At 38.9% G+C, this 20,364-nt stretch overlaps 1 protein-coding gene across 2 annotated transcripts in view; it reads right to left on the reverse strand.

The window, feature by feature from the left end:
* Positions 1 to 19,498, reverse strand: part of LOC143901496 (nephrin) — a 146,375-nt gene extending 126,877 nt beyond the window's left edge. Inside the window, exons 1-2 of one of the 2 annotated variants that reach the window (XM_077413864.1) lie at positions 18,960 to 19,498; positions 18,563 to 18,602 (exon numbers count right to left, since the gene is read on the reverse strand). The gene's annotated coding sequence lies outside the window, so the exon portion shown is untranslated. Of the gene's footprint in view, positions 1 to 18,558; positions 18,603 to 18,959 lie in introns of both variants that reach the window. The other variant, XM_077413863.1, reaches the window with a different exon arrangement.
* Between the last annotated feature and the right edge of the window lie 866 nt (positions 19,499 to 20,364).

Consider the following 20,364-nt stretch of genomic DNA (forward strand, 5'->3'; position numbering starts at 1 on the left):
GCAATTTTACTGCGTTAATGGATCGTAATTGGACACATCGTTCGATGCTCAATTTAATGCGTCGACAGACAATCATTATCGCTGCTGATTGTGCGTGATAGAAATTACTGCACACATATATGATAGCTTTCAAATAGACATTGAACGGCCAGTAAACGAGGCCAGTGTGTTAATGGGAACCGCTACTAAATTTTAATTGGTGCAATGCGGATGAGTGATCATCGATTTATATCGACAGCAGAAATGCCAACGGTGTGCATTTATAAACCACGCGTTTCAATCACATCGAAAAATCGTTATCGACCGTCCTTTTGCTCTTTTTCACACAGCCCGTAATAATTAATGGAACATCATATTTATCACGGCACGCTCGGTGAACAATTTCCTATCGCCTTTAATTCAACTTCCGCGCGTCTAAATCAGACGCATTCAAAATTTCAGTATATATAGCACGATTAACTGTTGTAAAATTTTTCAACGATATCTATCCATTCGTTTTGTCCGTTTAATTCTTGAAAATGTTTTAATTTCGAGATACACTTTGAAAACAACGTATTCGTCGGTAATAAATTTTTCCTTCACGCGACAACGTGCCATGCTCGAAAAATATCACGCGCCGTGTTTTGCAGCGTACACGTGGTATAATCAGGATACTCAGGACAAATTTATCGGGCGCCTTAATTATTCGGATGGATTCTTAACTTAATTGCTTTAATTAGCGCTGCTCTTTTCGTGTGGTCCAACGCGACGCTTGTTCGCGCAAGTCTTCGCTTGTTGCCAGCAACTTTTTGCATTTTCGCGAAAACTGCTCGAGATCGTTTTCTTCATCTTCTTGCGAGGCTTCTTGCACTCTACAAATTTCAACACGCTTAAACCGTCGCGTGGAAACTTTTCTTTGTAACACTTTTTAAACGCGCAACCAAGAATATTGCGAACGGAGAATGTCGTCTGTACTTTTAACATGCCATTCTTGGCAGATTCTTCTTAACTACTTTCTAACATAGAAATATCAATTATACTATTAACGTCGCGTATTTATATTTTGATAATAAACATTTAGTTAACACACTGATTGTTCTATAAGTTCTAAAAGTACGATTACTAAACTCCTTACCTAATATTTCTAATATTTATATGTATAATTAAAAATTTTTTTTCTAATTTCTAATATGACTGAAACATTATGAGTGGAATAATAGTATATAATTCAAGATCTGAGAACACATCAGAAATCGACGTGAACGAGACCATATATTGTTTTGTATTTACGGATGTTAAACAATATAAATTTTCCAAACATAAAATTAACTCGATGTACTTATATCCCAGAATTCAAGTTAGTGAAAACAATTTTCGGGTCCACATCCATTCGAATGCCGACTCTTCCGCACATAATTAACCCCTTACTATTTCTAGACTCTCCTTCCGCCAGGAATGCAGTTTCGTTTCGGCATTCGTAGCGAGGACAACATGATTCATAGTACACATTCCATGCGTATTTCCTTTTTCTCGTGGCAAAAGGGAGAGAACTTTTTTTTAAGCTAATGAATAAACGTGGAAGGAACCGTGCTAATTGAGAGCCAATCGCTGTTGACGGTGCGAAAATTATATTTATTCTTCTATGGAATTAAAACGTACGTTTCGGTCCCTATTCGTGAGATGTGACATCTCACACAGCACATTACTGAAAAGATGGTCCGAATAGGGACCGAAACGTACGTTTAATTCCATAGAAGAATAAATATAATTTTCGCACCGTCAACAGCGATCGGCTCTCAATTAGCCCGGTTCCTTCCACGTATGGACGTGTGGACATCCAACAGAGCCTTATCTCTCCAACTAATGAATAAAGATCGATGTTTTTTTCGTACTTGGTGCTATGATATTTTATTTACACGCAAACTGTAGCAAGAACAAAAATAAACGAACGACTACAATTTATTCTGCAAAAAGGGATAAAATAAATACAAATAATTTCCGAAACTTTATTTGATCCTAATTAAGGTTGCATCGACGAACGTTTAATTAACAAAATATATCTTCCCTTTAGAACAGTACTTTTATCGAATTCGTATTCGTATTTATTTCACTATACGAAGCCCCTCATTCCGCAATATCCATTTCGAACGTTTCCACTCTCGACCAGTTTGTTTAAATAAAATCGCGCGATTACAAAACAAATATATCTTGTTGCCGACGCGGTGTAACACTCAGAGGGTACCGGCGCATCTTCGCATCTCAATCTTCTAAGATTTCCGCAACTCCATCGTGCAATTATCGTAACGCCGGCGAACACGAACCATGCTTGTGTAATCTACACGCGCGTCTTAGGCGGCGCCGTGTTCCCGGAGGCTGCACCGCGCGTAAACAGGAGTTCCAGCTACAGACCACCGCCGCCACCGAATGGAACAAAGAGGCATCGTACTTGAAACCGACGCAACCGGCCCCCCGGCTGTGAGATTAGTCTAAGGTTTATGCGCAGAATAAACAAACTCCGCGCAACCGGAGCAAATATCCCTGAGTTCGCGGAAGCAACCCTTTCATCATCGGCGACCGCCTTTCTACTATTTCGTCGCCATCAGAGTTGCCTATCAAGTTCGAAGATAATAGCTGATGAGAGGAGGATATTAACTCGCTATGAGAGAGATATTAACATAATCACTCTATTTATAAAAATAGTTTATAGAAAAATGAGAGTGTCCAGTCTTCAAGGCGCCATATATAATGACACTGATAAAACTCTCTCTCTCTCTCTCTCTCTCTCTCTCTCTCTCTCTCTTTTATACTTTCGATATCATTAAGAAATATTTTTATACAATTTTTAATCATCGGAAGCTATTCATTTGAAATAATAGCTGGTAAAATTATCTAAGCTTGTTTTAATTATTCAGTTATTTCAATGGCGCAAAATAAAAAAAAGATTCTCTTTTTTATGTATTCATACATTTACATAAATGGCAGTAAATCCTATTATATTTAAAGTGTAAAATCTTATGCACAGTTTTCCGACGATTTACGTTAATTACCTACGTCAGCAATTTTAAGTGCGTGCTATAAAAACAGCGTGCGAAATTCTGCTTGCGCTGATATTTATTCCATTTCGGCTCTTAACGATATATCGATTCCCTTTGCCCTGTGAATAAGCATTAATCGAGTTCGAGTTCAATCTCGCCATTTGTTTCAAGGTAGGTACTTTAGAAAATCGTACCGAGAAAATAATCACAAGCGCAAAGATATCGGTAACAAAGGGATATCAATCACAAATGATAACGGGGAGAAAGGAGGGAAGGATGGTTTCGCGCGTATTTCGACATCGCTGACAATCCACATCGAGGTGACAGCTTTAACGAGACAACGCGATCAACGCTATCGATTACAATCGGTGTAGCATTCGCGTCGCGAGAGTAATTCACACCACGTGCAATAACCCGCATGTGATATCTTGGCGAATGCTAAAAAGAGATGAACGGGAGAGAACGCGAACCGACGAATATTCCGTACTCGTCGCTGCGCCGCGCGTCGCGCCGGGATAATGAACGAAAAAAAGAATAACGGCCGGCCCGGAGGGTGATCGCCGCAGAGTGCGGCCACGATGGTGAGACAGCGAACGGAAACGTGATATCGCTCGACCATCGAGAGCCACGAAAATAAATAGAAAGAAAAATATGCCTGGCTCGTAGTACGTATTTGGGTCAAGCTGGTTGAAGATCGGCAGCAGCGCATTGCTCTCACCGGCCAGCGCGCGCCCCCCCCCTCTCTCTCTCTCTCTCTCTCTCTCTCTCTCTCTCTCTCTCCCCCCCCCCCCCCCGGACACGCGCCCACTAGTTCGTTTCGTATACGCGTATGCGCGTATTGGATTTTTCACTGTGAAAAACTCCGCGTGCCAGAATTTCCGATGAAACGTTTGCATTCGTTGCGACTGGATAAATAGTATTTTTTCAGGGCTCTTCATTAAACATCGCGACAAGTAACCTATCCGCGGGTGAGTTGCGTCGAGTGTTTACAATCCTCGATCGCATTGCAGCGGCTCGTTGCCATAAATATTGGTCAAGCTTAACTGGGATTTAACTGATTGATCTGCCTCTTTTTTTAAATACATCCAGATAAAGGCAGAAAGTAAATTAAAATCCATCAGATAACATTTTAAATAATTAACAAAGATACAGTTTACAAGGATATGGAAAAGATATCTGTTTCACGCTTATATAATCTTCGCAGTTCTCGCAATTATTGAGCGTTTTCAGGATTATGAAATCTTTGCATTTAACCCCGAGGCATATCCGCATCTTCTGTTTTCACCTAAAAGTCGACGTAATCACGGTATCGTAAATGAGGGGAAAAAGGCATTAAGTATCGTGTGGTGCGAATAGCGCGGAAATGTCGTCATCTAATATAGTCATCATCGTCAATTATACTTTTCTCGCCATCTCGTAGAGGCGTACGTGAAAGAACAACGCCTGTAACGGTTGCGGTCATTGATTATTGACATTTACTAATACGCCATGGCTGAGACTTAATTGTGAAAATAACAGCGCAATAGGCGATTCAACGTAATCACTGCAATAATGTTTCGCAGCTATGGCAATCGGTACTTACGAACGTTTCGCGAGGTGGAAAACTATACGCCGAGCAACCTGCGATGTAACCAAGAATTCCAACGATTCCGTATCAGAAACCCCGACGTAAACTGGTTCTCGTGGATAAATTATCGCAATGTTATACTATATAGCAAAGAAAACCCTTGGTGTCTTGATATAATTAAAACAGCTCTCGTCGAGCGCGAAATTCTTATGCGTCGAATTGATAATTAACCCTCCACATCAGATACGAGTCGTTAAATTAATTTCACCTTCGATGGTTGCTGAAGTTTAAAGTCGCGCGGAACGTTTGACTGGTACGCGCGCACGTTTCCTAATTAAAGGAACCACTTTTTTATCCCTCCGTTCCTCTCCGATGTCTAATCATCTCGTCAGCGAGGCATTCCGACCCCATTCCCCCCTAATTCCACAAAGATCAGACAGCCGATTCGAGAACTCTGGCACGTAATAAGAATAACAATAAGAAAAAAAAGCGATTGGTTTGGAGTGATCCGGCCTGCTTAATCTACCGTGACAATTAACGCATGCACTTTTTCGACTTTGTCTTGTTAAAAGAAAAATCTATCGATATGCAATGGACTTTTAAAGTTTAACTTTGAACAATAATTAAAAATTTTTTATTCTTGCAAGTCAATTCTTCTAATTTCTAAATTCTGTTTAGATTATTATAATTAATTAATTACTGTTGGGACAAGTATTATGTTATAACAGTAATTTATTATTTTCTATTTACATAAAATTTCCAAATAAGGAAATGTATATAATATACGTAAAATATTAAACAAAACAATATAAACAATGTAATATAATAATAATAATAATAATAATATAGTTTTAATATAAATTAAGACCGTTCAAGCGGAATCGATATTCAAATAATCAATGCCCGGATAATTAGCGGTCTATTGTGTATTATACATGTACAATTTTTAGCTAACAAACGGAATATATTATCATATTTCTGACAATTTATTAGGAATTATGCGAATCATTGATTTATATTGATATCTACTAAAATGTATAATATCACTGACGAATGACGATTGTGAAAACGTATCGAAATATTAGCAAACTATTGCATATGAAACGAAAGTCATGTATTTGATGATTATAGATCGACTATCCTTTTGTTCCTTTGTTACTGTCTATTTATTGAATTTTAGAGATTGTTCGTCTACTAAAATTAAGTAATATTCACCATTATTATCGCGTCACTGATGGGGAATTATGAATATATCAATTAATTTTTGTGCAACGTTATACTGAATTGTATCTCAAAGAGTATGATTTTAAAATCTAAACCTATTTACGGTTATATTATTCACGATATTTTGCGCAATCTTAGTATTCACGCTTATTCAAACAAAGTTAACGTCTCATAGATATATGTCGATTCTATATTATGCTGTTCATTTTAAGATTAATTGATCGGTAATTTATTTTACACGTGGCTGTCTTGAGAAGTTACACTTCCATGTCAGAATATGTATGACGACTTATCAGAGACCATTACTTAATAGCATCCATTGAGCACGAACGGAAATTAGGATGTCTGTGCTTCGCGCGAGAGAATTAATCTACTGGCACACGCACTCACTACATCTTGCGTGCGTTCACGCACATTTGTACGCAACACTTAGGCCCGTTGCTGAGAAATTAATCAGTTGATTCACGGTAATGGAATATTCATCAGTTGACGAAGCGGTCGCATTGTTTACAGCCGCGCCGTACGGCATTACAATTAAATCTAATGGTCTGTAACCATGTATCCGTTGCCATAGGCAGATTGCCTTGCCTCGACCGGACCGACTGGTTATACAACACTTATATACGACGCCTCTACCGCGCTAATATGATGATAGAATCGTGCAAGGTTCTTTTCGGACATTATAGCGAGCCGAGCCGTTAAAATATTTATGTAACCTTTTAGTTCATTTGTCAAGAATAAAATTCAAATTTGTCATAAGCTGTTACTACACGTCTATAAAAATTTCAAGATTCAGCGACTTAATGACTTAAATTACGACTTCGAACGTGAGCGTGAACAAGGACTACTGAACAATTCCAAAACTACGTGTTACGTGTTCGAGGAGGAAAGGTATACATTCGTGATTGGAGATGAGAGCGAAAGCAACAGTATGCACCATACCGAATGATTTTGGTGCGGTCATTAATTACAAACTGCATATATGCATATAATCCAATGTTGAGTTGGTATTACTTAACTATGTACTATTTGCATAACCGCGTACATGACGCTCGTTTAACGGCGATAATCCGCAGTTGTTGACCAAATGGCGTGTTTCTCTGAATTTACTGCATTTTGTATCTAAATATTCCGTGTTTGTTTGTGCGTTACATATTGGTTTAACAATATCGTTCCATTGGGAATTAAAAATATTGAAATTTCTTATTTCTTGTAAATCAAGCACATAATAATTGAATATCTATGTATAATATGGCTAACAATAAGTATATACTCCATTTTTTTCTATATACAATCGTAATATTTCACTAAAAAATTTCAATAAAAATACGCAAACGGGAGAAAACGACATAAAACATTTATTTAATTTATATATATATAGAGCGTGTGTAATTAAGCATTTCTCTAGAATATGCATGTAAAAACTTTTTTGTTCTACCATATAAACTATATAAAGAAAACGCTTCGAGAATGTACGCTTTAATCGTCTGAAAAGTTAAAAAGTCTATAAATTTTAAAAAAGATTAAAACATGGTGTTTTCGCTTTCTTCCGTTTGATGTGGTCGATACATCACTACAGTCTCTTTACCGCTTTACAACGGAATATGCTCAGATGGTCGGCAGAACGAGAGGACAAACGCCAGTATAAGTGAGTTTCGGCTTTCGTTGCCGCCACAAGGCGTACGGTAATCCGATTCCCTTGCCAAATGGGAATGTCGCCGGGAGGCTTAATGTACGGTGCCCGGAAGCAGAAGCTCTGTTTGCACCCCACGTCCGTTGTCTGCGGCTAAGATCTCCAGATTACTCTAATCGAGAGTCACTTTCATTCGGCGTGTTAATGGTAATGTAATACACCGAGAAACACCGGAAATATGAGAATGTTCAGGTCCTGGCCATGATCCTTAAGATCTCTAATATTTAATAGGATAGATATCTGTGGCAATTAACACGCTGTATTCAACGCTGCCATATTCCGTGAGTTGTAGCCATAGAGAGATTGTGTTTATACTTATAACAAAGTTACACACACACACACACACACATATATATATATATATATATATATATAATATAGCCTTTTGTAGTAACTATAAATATATAGTTTTGCATTTTAATAATATAATAAGTCGATATATGCAGAAGTATATTTGTGGAATTATTTGTGAAAAATAACTATTTCTTGACATTGTGACGGCTCGATTGCTAAAGAATAATAATCAGTAACCATGTCATCGACAAATGTACTATCATATACAGACTTATTTAATTTCTCCGATTTTTCTCTAATTTTTAAAAATTTCATGCAGTGAGAAGAAAGCAGCTCTAATTGTCTTATAGAGGATTACTGTATCCCGAATCCCGAATATCATAGCGGTGTTACAAAAACTTCCTATCTCGCCGCTCTGTCGTAACACTTTTCAGTTGCGTTTTACACCTCGCCACACCTTGGAACGCACTCAACGCTTATTTGTACTCTCTCTTTACAACCAGGCTATTCGCACTTTGAACAGACCGGCCGGCAGCGTGGGGTGTGAGAGACTCATAAGGCGCATTTAAGGCTGTTTCTCTTCCTTTTTCTTTTCTGTTTTTATAAACAGCGTGCCTTCTGGACCAGCTTTCGTGTTTCCAAAGCCTTCTTTATTGTGCGGCCCTCTCGCCGCGATGAATAATGAGTCGGACTCGGCCGTGAGAAGAACCCTCGCAGCGGCTCGGGCGCAGAAATATACGGTCCTTCTCTTCTCAGCTTTGATTTGGCGAAGGCGAATCGGCAAACTGCGATTCCACGATATTGTTTCCAGAGAGAGCAGGTGCACAACGCGGCGGGACGCGCGTCGCCGCAAAATACGAGAATGCAGATGAGGTCAGACGGCAAGCATGGAATTTTGACTGTTCCGCGAGGAAATGGTTATAATTTAACTTTAATTAGAGGTTTATTATACGAATGATATAATGATTGCGGACGCGCGTTGGTAAAAATTTATTACTTTGCTTTCAAACTAATTATAAAAATAGTTTGATGTTGGCGATGTAGGGGAAAGTCCTCGTCATGGCAGTCGGTGGATTTTAATTAAAACGGTAACGTTGGCGAGGCACTGACGTTACATATAAGCGACGTGAAAAATCCCATTTTCGAATCTTTCTAATTTAACATTGTTTGCTCTTTCCCTACAATCTCTATTATCCATTAACGGCGTATACCGTCAAACGATTATTGTGTTTCAATCGTCCCTCTTTGAATAATCTTTCCATGTCGATGACAATGGTGGCTGGTACATTTCGATAATACCGCAGGAAGTAATTTCGCGGCTCGCGCTTCGCAATTTGTATGTCGTCGATTGAGCGGCATTAATTACTTCAGTTTTTTCTGTCTATTGTCGCTTCATTCGTCGCGATGCGACACGACACGACGCAACACGACGCCACGACGCGACGCGACGCGATACCCGCACGGTGAAAATAATTTCCTCTCTCGCGTCATCGTCCCTTGCGCACGCCGCGCCGTTTTAATTGTTGCACAGCCCAGTATTCCCGGCTACGAAATCTGCTTCCTCGTTTCCCGGCGAACCCGGAAGCTCCTCCTATTATACCCTAATGGCATAATAATCTGTATATCCCGCGATATGGTTTCCAATTTCAAGCGCTGATGCAGTCGGGCTGCCCTGTATAGGAGGGCATGCACCAGCTGCCTTCGTGGCTCCATGAGTTACGACTGCCGCCAAGCAATGGCCACGTGGGTGGGCGGGATGCTCTTCCAAACTAGATTCCCATACACTTACAACCATTTCTCAATCCACTCGGCGGGATCTAATTCCGCATTTTCCTTAGTTGAATTTCGGAGTAGGTAGACCGCTCTCCCACGGTGTCGAACGGTTCCGTAAATATGGCCCAAACTTAATGCGCCGAACACCGAGAGCAATTATACAAACTTGAATACATTCGAGATAACGATAGTGTGTAAAGTTCTTACTGTAAATCGATTTTGCATTTTATCTCGTCCGCGGGAGAAAGATGATTATTCGAAAACGTAACTATGTTAACGGCGTTTAACTTTAGAGCAGGGGGTTTCCCTTTCGAAGAAAACTATAAAGTTGGGCGAAGACGTAATTCTCTTTATGGCATTTGCATTTTACGATGCAAGATATTCATTAATTAATGTGATGGAATGTTACGCGTTTTCATAAACCTTATAACTTGTTTTGTTATACAAATAAAAATGATATCGTCACTTTTCTCTCTCTGTGACTCAACGCTATAACTGACACATGTTCGTCGCGCTTTACGACACGTTGCATGGACGTAAATATCTCACATTTTCACATGGTATCTTCATCACGCGAAGAAATCCTTACTAATGAGACGTACAAATGAGAACCTATCTGCCGGCTAATTGTGACTCTGAGAGTCGTAAATGTTTTCACGTGTCGACGCGCGTCAGTAACGTCGTCAACCGCAAATCAACTTGCGAATAATGCCAATATATTCAGGTGTTTTACAACCGCCCATTTTCTTCCATGACGCGCGTGATTCGTAGAAATGTAAAACGATACATCGCGTCGACCGTATTTAATTCTTTAGTGCGAGCAGACGATGATATCTTTCTATTATTTCACTTTATTGCTCTGTTGGAACCAGTTTTATGATCAAGACTCTCTCGTGATATAGAATTACGAATAGAAACTCGAAACACATTTGCAGGAATCATGTTTAAAACCTTCTAACATCGGTAAAACGGTTATACAATTAAAATTGAAACAATTGCATGTCGTATTACTATTTTCAATCGTAATAGATGAGCAGATTTGTAACATAAGATTTAAAAATATCTAAAACTTTTAATATATGCATATATATTTATCTTTAAAGCTTTGAGTTTTCTATTTAAATATATCTTTGTATAAAATTAGCGAGATTTTTTGTTTATGACAGTCGACGTGTCATTTATAGATATTTGTTTCTTTTTCTTTCAGCTACTTTTCTCTAATTTCTTTTTCCTCGTTCTTCAAAGAATAAACATATATTTGCTTCATTTTAAGAGCACAGAAAGTGTATAAGAGAACTAAGAAGAACATATTCATATACGTACAAAGAGTTCCGCGACAAAGCGTTTTGAATCAAAATGTCGCCGCCGACCGTCTGAAGAGATCTGAAGCGATGGTGTCACGCTATCGACTTTTATAAACGCTTTCGGCTTGCCTTGTAATGACTAACGCTATTATAGTTCGAGGTATCGCACAGAGGTATAAAACTTGACGCTAAATTACGGCGAAAGGTCTTTGCTCGGCGTGCGACTTAGCTAAACGGACTTTGCATCGCCTTCGTTCGTGCTATAAAATCGCGATAAAATCGCGTTGTGCCACAACTTAGCGATCTACGAACTACCATGATTGATATCATATTTTTAAGTAGTTTATAGTTTTGCTAAGTGTTAAACTATATCAGTATCTTTCGCAAAAGCAGTAAATTGATTTTATTTAGCGCGTTTAAGTTTGTTATAATAGATAGGTATTTAAAGTAACTTTGTTGCATTAAAGTTACGTTTATTATAAGTTCCAATCCAAGTTTTAGTGACGATTGTATGTTAAATCATAATCGATATCGTACATATTTTCTAGTTCTCTACGATTATTGATCTAAAATTATCCGTAAAGGTCAAAAGGCAAATCATGTTTACCACGCACGAAGTGCATCCTGGCCGGTTGCAATTTGCCCGAAGCATTACTCCGGCTCGTTAAACCGGTAATAGCGATTCTCTAAGGACGTTACATAGGTACATGTGTTAGACGCGTGAGAGAAAAACCTATCAATGTACGTCCAGTTATCCATCTGGATTTCCCACTGTGCGAATTTTGTATGTTCGTTTACAGTCTCCGAGCGAGATCGATGCTAATTCGTTCGCTTTTGTTAATGAATTATTACCGCACGTTATTGTGTCGGTTGGTTTGCGCACGACAGTCAGTCTGTGTCGGAGTCGGCGACGTTGACGAAGAGCGAGTGGCTAAAAGTGCGGCATAGAAATCTTTATATCGCCCACCATACCTGCTGGCACCAACTTCTCTTGTCTCGAAAGATTCGTATCATTTTAAATGGTTGCCCGCACGCAGCCAAACCATGGAAACACGTGTATTCGCGGCGAGTCCAACGATTTGGACTAAGTTACCTGTTGTAAGGTCCTAAACCTTCGCGATGATCAAACCAATGTGATAGAAATTCTTAAATTTTTTTTATATTAAATACGTAATATGGTTATATTGTAAACTTTGACCTTTAAAAGATGGCGATTGATTACCTGAGCAAACTTATTTATTGCCCATCGATCAATTGTAATGAATTAATAAGTTACTTTATTAATAAATATCCTTTCATGTTTGCAAGATCTACAAAAACTTTAAAAAAAATCACGTAGAATATAATAAAAAAATTAAATAATACGTATTCCTTCTTCACATCTTTCATGATATTCGACTTCTTCAAAATTCTAAACATATATCTATTCATTATTGTGTACTATAATAGGCAATATAATAGAAAACTGTTAATTCTCATTTTATTAGGATTGTTATTAATTATTATTAAAGTAATTCTCATCGGCTTTTTGAAGCCAAAGTGATGATGATGAAGAAACAGCAACTTGTATACATGAAGATTTTCTAAAGGTGCCTATGTATGTCTAAAAGAATGTGCATAGCGATTCGAATGCATATAAAACAGTTTTTATACGTCTGAGTAAAGTACAAGCAAATTTTGAACGCGTTAGTGCGTTACGCGCATCGAATATATTCGTTCTACAGAATCTCTAAGTAATCGCGAAACACGAACGATACGTGCAATGACGATGATGATGACGACGACGACGACGACGACGACGACGACGATGATGACGATGATGATGATGATGATGATGATGACAGACGAACAAACTGCGGAGGGAAATATTCTGTAAAACCTACTCCGGTATTTGTCCGTCCCGTTGCCCTCGAAACTCGGATGCGCTTTTTCACTTACTGGTACGTGATGAGAAATCGTAACGGAGATCGTAGCTACAAGTTTCCTGAGCAGTTACCAAGACTTTTAAAACTATGCGTTATCACACGTGCTCGTATACGACTATGTGATGACCTGCCGCCGTCTCAACGTATAACTAATTCGAAAACCGTAATATCGACATGATCTCGCGCGATGCATTTGGTAAAGTCGTTCGACGTCTTTTTACGACGTGATTCGTCGAGCGGCGATTCACGGATCATATATAGTAGCACGAAGAGCGAAGGGTGCGTAGAGCGTATTCGTGTACAATTTATCATAAAAACGTACACATTGATATTTCAATTTTGTGCCAAAAGTGCGAAAAGAAGTAGTCAGTATTTTACAGCGACGATAAATAAAGTATTCGAGGAAATCGCAGAGGCGTGTTAGGATCGATCGATGTATTTTTATAACAATATGTAGAGCCTGAATCGAGGTTGCAATGCCAAATGAGCCGGTAAGTTAATATAACTATACGGTAATACCAACGATTATCTCGAGCGTGAATGTAAACGTTGCAGAGCGTTGTAATTTTAATGGACGCACGCGTGTTTGATGTATTTGTTGACGTGTAAAGTTTATATTATTCGCAGATGTGTTAATGCGTACGTATATGCGTCTGCGGCGCGTAAAATATCTTCATATATGGGGATTTTTTCCAATTACACAGGAAACCTAGGATCTCTAATTTAAGTAATCTTTGTCCGCGTGCATTTCCTGTTCGAGCATATTATTTACCGCGAAACTAATGAGTACGTTACACTTATTAAGGGCAGCGTAATGCGGCGTACGTTAGGAGCTCGTCGGTAGAAATTGGCAATTTTAACTGCACCGTGTTCATACTGATATTCCGAACACGGCAGGCGGGTTAAATACCTGAACAATCACGAAACTTCGTACTCTTGCTTCGAACGGAATTACCCTCTTCGACCCTTTTAACCACTGGGTCGATTCCACTTATCGTGAATCGGGCTGACCTACCCCATTACGCTTCATGATAATCGATGGCGATGTTATTTCAGAGACGATAGGCAGTTTAAAGTACGATGACTCGATATAGGTACGAGAGAATTTATGATTTGACGCTGTCGTCTATCCAGCCTGCAGTCAATCGATCTATCTCGATCTCTATGTGATTATTTTCAATTACACCGTAATGCCTGTGACTAGAGGATTGGTTCTATAAACGTCGATCTAAAAATGACAATTACCACCGCATACAACGCGATAATGTTTATTTGTTACGACGCTGTTATGCCAACGCGGCTCGGAGAGATATTATAAATTCAATGAAATGAGAAAGATTATGTCTATAACCGGCATTTATTGAATCCCATTTGAATGTTATTACTCGTAATCCGTATATTCATCTAACGTTTTAAATAAACGTTGTTGAATACTGCTGTCGGGGTATGAATCCTATTTATCTAATACGATAATGATATATTACGGCATATCTCAGCTAAAAGATGAGATACGCTAAATGAAAATTAATTTTCTGTCCGTTACTACATGCCGATTTAAACGATAACGAGCATGGTGTGCTATGATAATCGAAATAAATATAAAATAATACGACAGTTATAAACACATCGCGTTACAACGAGAAAGTGATATTCTGTCCGTATATCATTAAGGTATTCCTTTTACGGAGGAGCGTATTTTGTAGGCGCTTAAGCAGGGCCTCAGCAAACTCTTGTATATTGCATTCAACTTATATAAAATCAAGTTATAATTGATTATTATGTTTAATTATAAAAAAAAAGTAAAAATGTTATGTGTATTTAAAAATTTTTCATTTTTTGGTAAATTTTACTGTCAGAACAATATGGCAACGCTGCGCTTTTCAGGGCGCCGCGTGTAAAATGTGAAGTTGATAACAAAAGTGTCAATGTAAGTGTCACGTTCATTAATCAAAGAATATTGTGACATTTTCTTTTCATCCAAGAGAGATTTTATAATAATAATGAGTGATAAGAAACATAAAGTGAGGAGTAACGTGGGCAAAAATAAGGGACACGTTGTGAAAATGAAAGTTGATAATAAACCGTACGTGATGAACTGAAGTGTGACATATGAGCGCACAGCTTGCAGCGTTGCCAAATAATTCCTTGAAAGTCGCCATTAAAAATATTTATCTATAAACCACATTTCAAGTCAACTTTTAACATAAATATTTTATTTAAATATTCGGTGACTCTGTATTTTTATCGGCACTATCGAAAATATAGAGTTTAGCGAATATGTGTGTGTGTGTGTGTGTGTAGCGCAGTTAATATTTAATATTTTAAGATATTTGATAAACAAATTATCACATTAAAATGTGGAAAATAGACTTTTTCGATAACGTCACATATAAAATATCGAATTTTCAAAGTCATAATTCTTCTTTATATGCTCGGTAATGTAACGTGGTTTAATTAATTTTCTTCTAGCGTAAAGATATGCATTTTAACTTTCTCGTACCAAAAAATTAGTTAATTCTTAAGACTTTGGTGTCATGAAAGGAATACCTTAAGTTACACGCTATTATATATGTCCAAAAAAAGGTGCAATCTCGTTGTTAGTTCTATGTATCATAAATAAAACAGTTGCCGCACGTTGAGGCAAAAATGATACAAATACATTACTTTTTTTTATTTATCGCTACTCGCTGCATCGTTATGTTATATTCAGCTCTATGTTATTACGGTTTTTTTTGTAACGAATTACATTGCCCGTGTTGTTTAATTATTCTCTCGAAACGAGACCAACGAGCGTAAAAAGTCTGGGATAGAATTAATCAGAATACAATTTTAAAATACATTGAATCTTTTTAACCAAATGCATTAATAAAAAAAAATTATGATTGTAGATCAAATATTTATTGAAATATCTGTAAAACCTTTGTTTCAATTGCAAAATTGAAGTTTAAATCGGCACATTCAGAAATTTTTTCAACAGAATCACGTTATAAAAAGGGTAAAATTACGTCCGCTCTAACTTTTTTTCTAGATAGATATATGTATCCCCGCGTTATCAACGAGTTACCCGTTGCCGGCTTTGTCGCGCATCGCATCGATCGTTCAACTTCGCCAATGCGTTCACAAAAAGTCCCGAATGCGATTACGCGATAATCACGACAGATCGCAAAATCAAAGGCGTCCCCTGAGTCCCCTTTGTCCCTTTGTCCTCTAACGGCGCGCCAGGGGGTGGTTCGCGTGCACGGCGCGATAGGCTAATTAATTAGCCTACCACCAGGAAAGGCATAGCGTCGGGAGCTACGAGGAGAAGTCGCGCGACGTGGATGACACGGGAGATAGGATATGTATTCTAATCCAAGTGGGTAGATACTCGCACATTCCTCCGCGGCGGTGGAGGTTCGCATTTCAATGAGACCCGACCGTAAGACATTAGACCCATCCTCCCATCCTGCCGCCAACCTATCTCTCTCCCCCATCTTGCCCTTTGTCTTTCTCGCTCCTCGACCTCCCGGCCTCCGACCTACGGTGCGGCAACCTACACCTAAGCGTTCGAGCACAGCGCGCGCGTCGTCTACCTTCTTACGTCTATCTCCCTTTATCCGACACCTTCGGGCCCGAGCAAGCCAGCAGGCACTCGGAAACTGCTCATATCGGGGATATAGCGCGTATGAAACCGCCACTTTGGAACTAAGCCGGGGCGCTAGGCGGTTAGGACTGGGTGGTTAGAGGATTGTCGCCGCGTTCCCCCTTCGCCCCCCTCCATCTCCCTTCCATATATGGAACTTGGTTCAGCCGCAGTCCTTTAGCGCTCGCAGAGACCTGCACTTGCCGGTATAAGCAAGACATCCGACATCCCTTCTCTGATTTTCGTTGACCAGCAAATACATGTATGTCGCGTGTATCGTACGCGCGGAATAACAAATGGAGGCCCGATCCCCGACCTCGCGGCGAAACACAGACGATATGAGGAATGTTTTGACTGCAATCCGCTTTCCGCTAATATAAAGCCATTTGACAAGAACACGGACGAAAGCGACCATAGACGCCCTTGAATTTCGCGAGATATTCCTTACATCATGCATTATTTCGTGCACTCGAGATGGATATCTTGAAATCTTCGAACATCACGCGACACTCATATGTAAGCAGAATTAAAATAAATCTTGCAGAGAGTTGTAAAATCAATTTATCACCCGTAAAAAAATTATTGTAATATATTTATTACATAAATTAGAAAAAGTCATAGTTGTATTAAAGATCGTATTTTTTATTCGCAAAAATGATGTAATCAAAATCATATTCAAAGTTGAACCTCGACGTTGCGTGATTACCATTCTTTTCTATTTTATCTTAAACGTCCTTTTTAATATCTTGCGCATTTATCGCAGAATTTATATTCACACAAAGTTAACGCACTCGTACGCTTTCGCAAGTTTCATTACCAGAGAGTTGCATCACCAGATAAAATGTTTCCGACGTAAATAAATCAAACTAGACTCAAAGCGAATATCGCTTGCTTCAGAAAGACACAGGAAACACGAGAGATGCAGCCGTTTTCAAATAAAGTACTCGAGATTTTTAACTTACGAAAATAATTTATCAGTTTGCATTCTCATCGTATACATTTATAACTGTGGCTTTCAGTTTCCGAATCTTTCGACATAGCTCGCTTCATAGTTAGGTCATCAAAATAACGCACGTTTACCAAACAGAGTGCAAACGCAGATGCAACACAAATAACAGTTTTAATACAAAATTGCATCAAAAGCGAGCATCAGAGGTATATACGGGAATGCGACCGAAACAAACTTGTGTTTTATGCGCTTAAGATGACTTATCCAACCCGCTATGCAGAAATTACTGTTCCCACAAGAGACTTTATACACAGCGAATGCGGCACAATATTCCACCGCCGCGCTGTTTGCAAATTAATGTTTCGGAAAAACGATGGCTTCAAACTGGTGACATTATTATTAAGAACGCTAGCAACCACTTTCAGCTGCTCTCTCTAACTCAAATACATCTCTGTATACGCTACTATGATTTTATTTTAAGAACTTTATTTAGAGTTAATCAGAAAGTCCCTAAAGCGAACGAATATTGACATTCCGCGAATATCAAATGATAAGCGTTGGTCAAATCATGTATAAATCATGTATAAATCAAAATTGGCTTTTCCTAGACTTGACAAAAACTGTTGTAACGTTCAAAATTTAATATGTAAAAGATGACGTGAGATCACAAACTGGTCAATATGAATTTTTTATGTTCCAGCAATACGCACACTCGGAATTTTCACATACTAATCTATTATTACTAATTGTTATCAATAAATATTAAAATTGTTTTAATATTGCTCGTAATAGCTGATGTATAACTAATTAATTACGAAATCATTTATATGGTAAATTGTCTCATATTAAAATATTTATTGAATCTCATGTAATCTTATATATAGTTTGTTTCATTAACAAAGTGTAAACATCAATAGATACAGATAAGTTATGAAAGATAGGAATGAAAAGCAGTCTATTTTAGAATTAAATATCTTCTCTAATCTCTGTCCTAGTCTATATCAATTTTAAGATAATGGGTCTATAAAGATATTTATTCATAATGTTCTCTTCTTTCTCAGAATTCTTCGGTTCTCTTCTAATATTTTTTTCTTCCGATTTCTTATTTTGTCTATACATGATATATATACGATCTAATAATTTTCACACATTTATTTAATCTCAAATAAAATAAAAAATAATTAAAAACTCACATACACGATGCGCAGCAGCGGAGTTGTTGCACACAGCTTAAAATCTGTAACATACAAATATGTCCAAATTATTAGCCAGACTTAATTTATAGTAATAATAATAAATATTTCATATTGCAGTAATTTATGATAATAATAATAAATATTTCAAAAAATGATTATTGCCCGCAGTGAATTATTTATTTATTTCTTAATCCGGATTCAGACCAAGCAAGTAAATTGGAATGACCACGAATCAACGGCGGCATCATTCATTGAAGCAAGCCGTTCTTTCGTGTTGTTCGTTAAATGAATATTTAACAGAAAAATTATATAATTTCCGAGAATTTTTAGACATAAACTTTCATAATCGTCGATAGGCAAAGGTCGATATAAAAGATAACGAATGATAATTTACTCACCTACGGTTGCTCCGCCGTCGCCGGATGCCTCCCCGGGCTTCCTCCTCTCGGAGTCGCCTTTCTCGGTCACTCCTTCGTGGCACTGACACATATAACTCGAGACAGTAGGTTAATTACGATCGCGAGGCATTTTATACGGCACTACTGACATTAATCGAACGCAACGCGTACCATTAAGGCGCATTTTCTCACGTTGCGAGAATCACGCGAAGAAAAGTACTCAGAATCGCGCAAAGCTAACGATCGGTCCGGCATTTCGCGACATCCCGCATATTAACGCCACGTACGGCACGTACTCTAACTCTAATGACGGACTGATGTCCGTTACCGCCGAATCGCCCGTGACGCCGTACAATCATCGAATTCGCGTCGCGTCGCGTCGGTTATGAATATCAAGATATTTGTCAAGATACGTCACGTCGGTAAAGATGATCGAGATATTTGCGGTTATCTACGACAATACTTACTAATTAGACATGTTTTAACATCGCACGACTCGGAATCAAGCGTTTCTCTACCCGCGAGACGCCGCGCCGAGCGCCGACGAGATTCGACAGTGCCGGCAACTTCACTTCGCGTTCGAGAATTTATAACCGAGTAGCGCACTCGCGACACATTTCAGACCGGCAAACTTCGCGAGATACACGAGATATGCTTCCAATCATATTGTTAGGATTATACATTGGCAATCACAATATATCGATCCTTTATCGCTTTCTGCAACCTAAATCGTGTCAGTTCGACGATATATTACTCCGTTCTTTCGAATCTAAGAACGATAGGAAAATTACATTCCAACAAGTTAGAGATACAGAGCGCGTTACGAGATAAATACGAACGGACGAAGCGACGAAGTTAGCATCGTCGCGTTTGGGTTCTTAATGACAATGAATCGCGAAATACCTACTTCGACAGATAGCCGTCGCTTCGATACGCTTGCACATCGTTCATCGAACGTCGTGCGTGCCGGCTAGTTAATTGTCAAATCGCGCTCGGCGCTCGGCGTCTCGGATTAAATACTCGATACTTATCGTCACGCCGGCCGCCGGCCGCCGGCCGCGGCGTCACGAAAGTGACGAAAGAAAGTGTGAGAAAGTGTCACCTGATGCGACATACCGCGGCTCTCACCCCCACCTGCCCGCCCCCCCCCCTCCCGCGCGCGCCTAGCGGCCGCGCTGCGCGCAAAAAATCACGTAAACACAACGGCCGCCGCGGCCGCCGCGCGCCACTCGCCGACGGTTGCTTACTGCTCGAGCCGGCTACGAATTGCTTACATATCTCGATGTATAAATTGAATTCACGTTGAGCTGAGATTATGCGCTACTCGCGATTCGTATTTTACCATTACTTCGTACACTGATTCGTGGCGATTCGCGGTGAAAGATACTTTGATTTCGTCGAGAAA

The sequence above is a fragment of the Temnothorax americanus genome, unplaced genomic scaffold, assembly GCF_048541705.1.
Source record: "Temnothorax americanus isolate GAGA-0224 unplaced genomic scaffold, ASM4854170v1 Scaffold34, whole genome shotgun sequence".
In the NCBI taxonomy this organism is placed as follows: domain Eukaryota; kingdom Metazoa; phylum Arthropoda; class Insecta; order Hymenoptera; family Formicidae; genus Temnothorax; species Temnothorax americanus.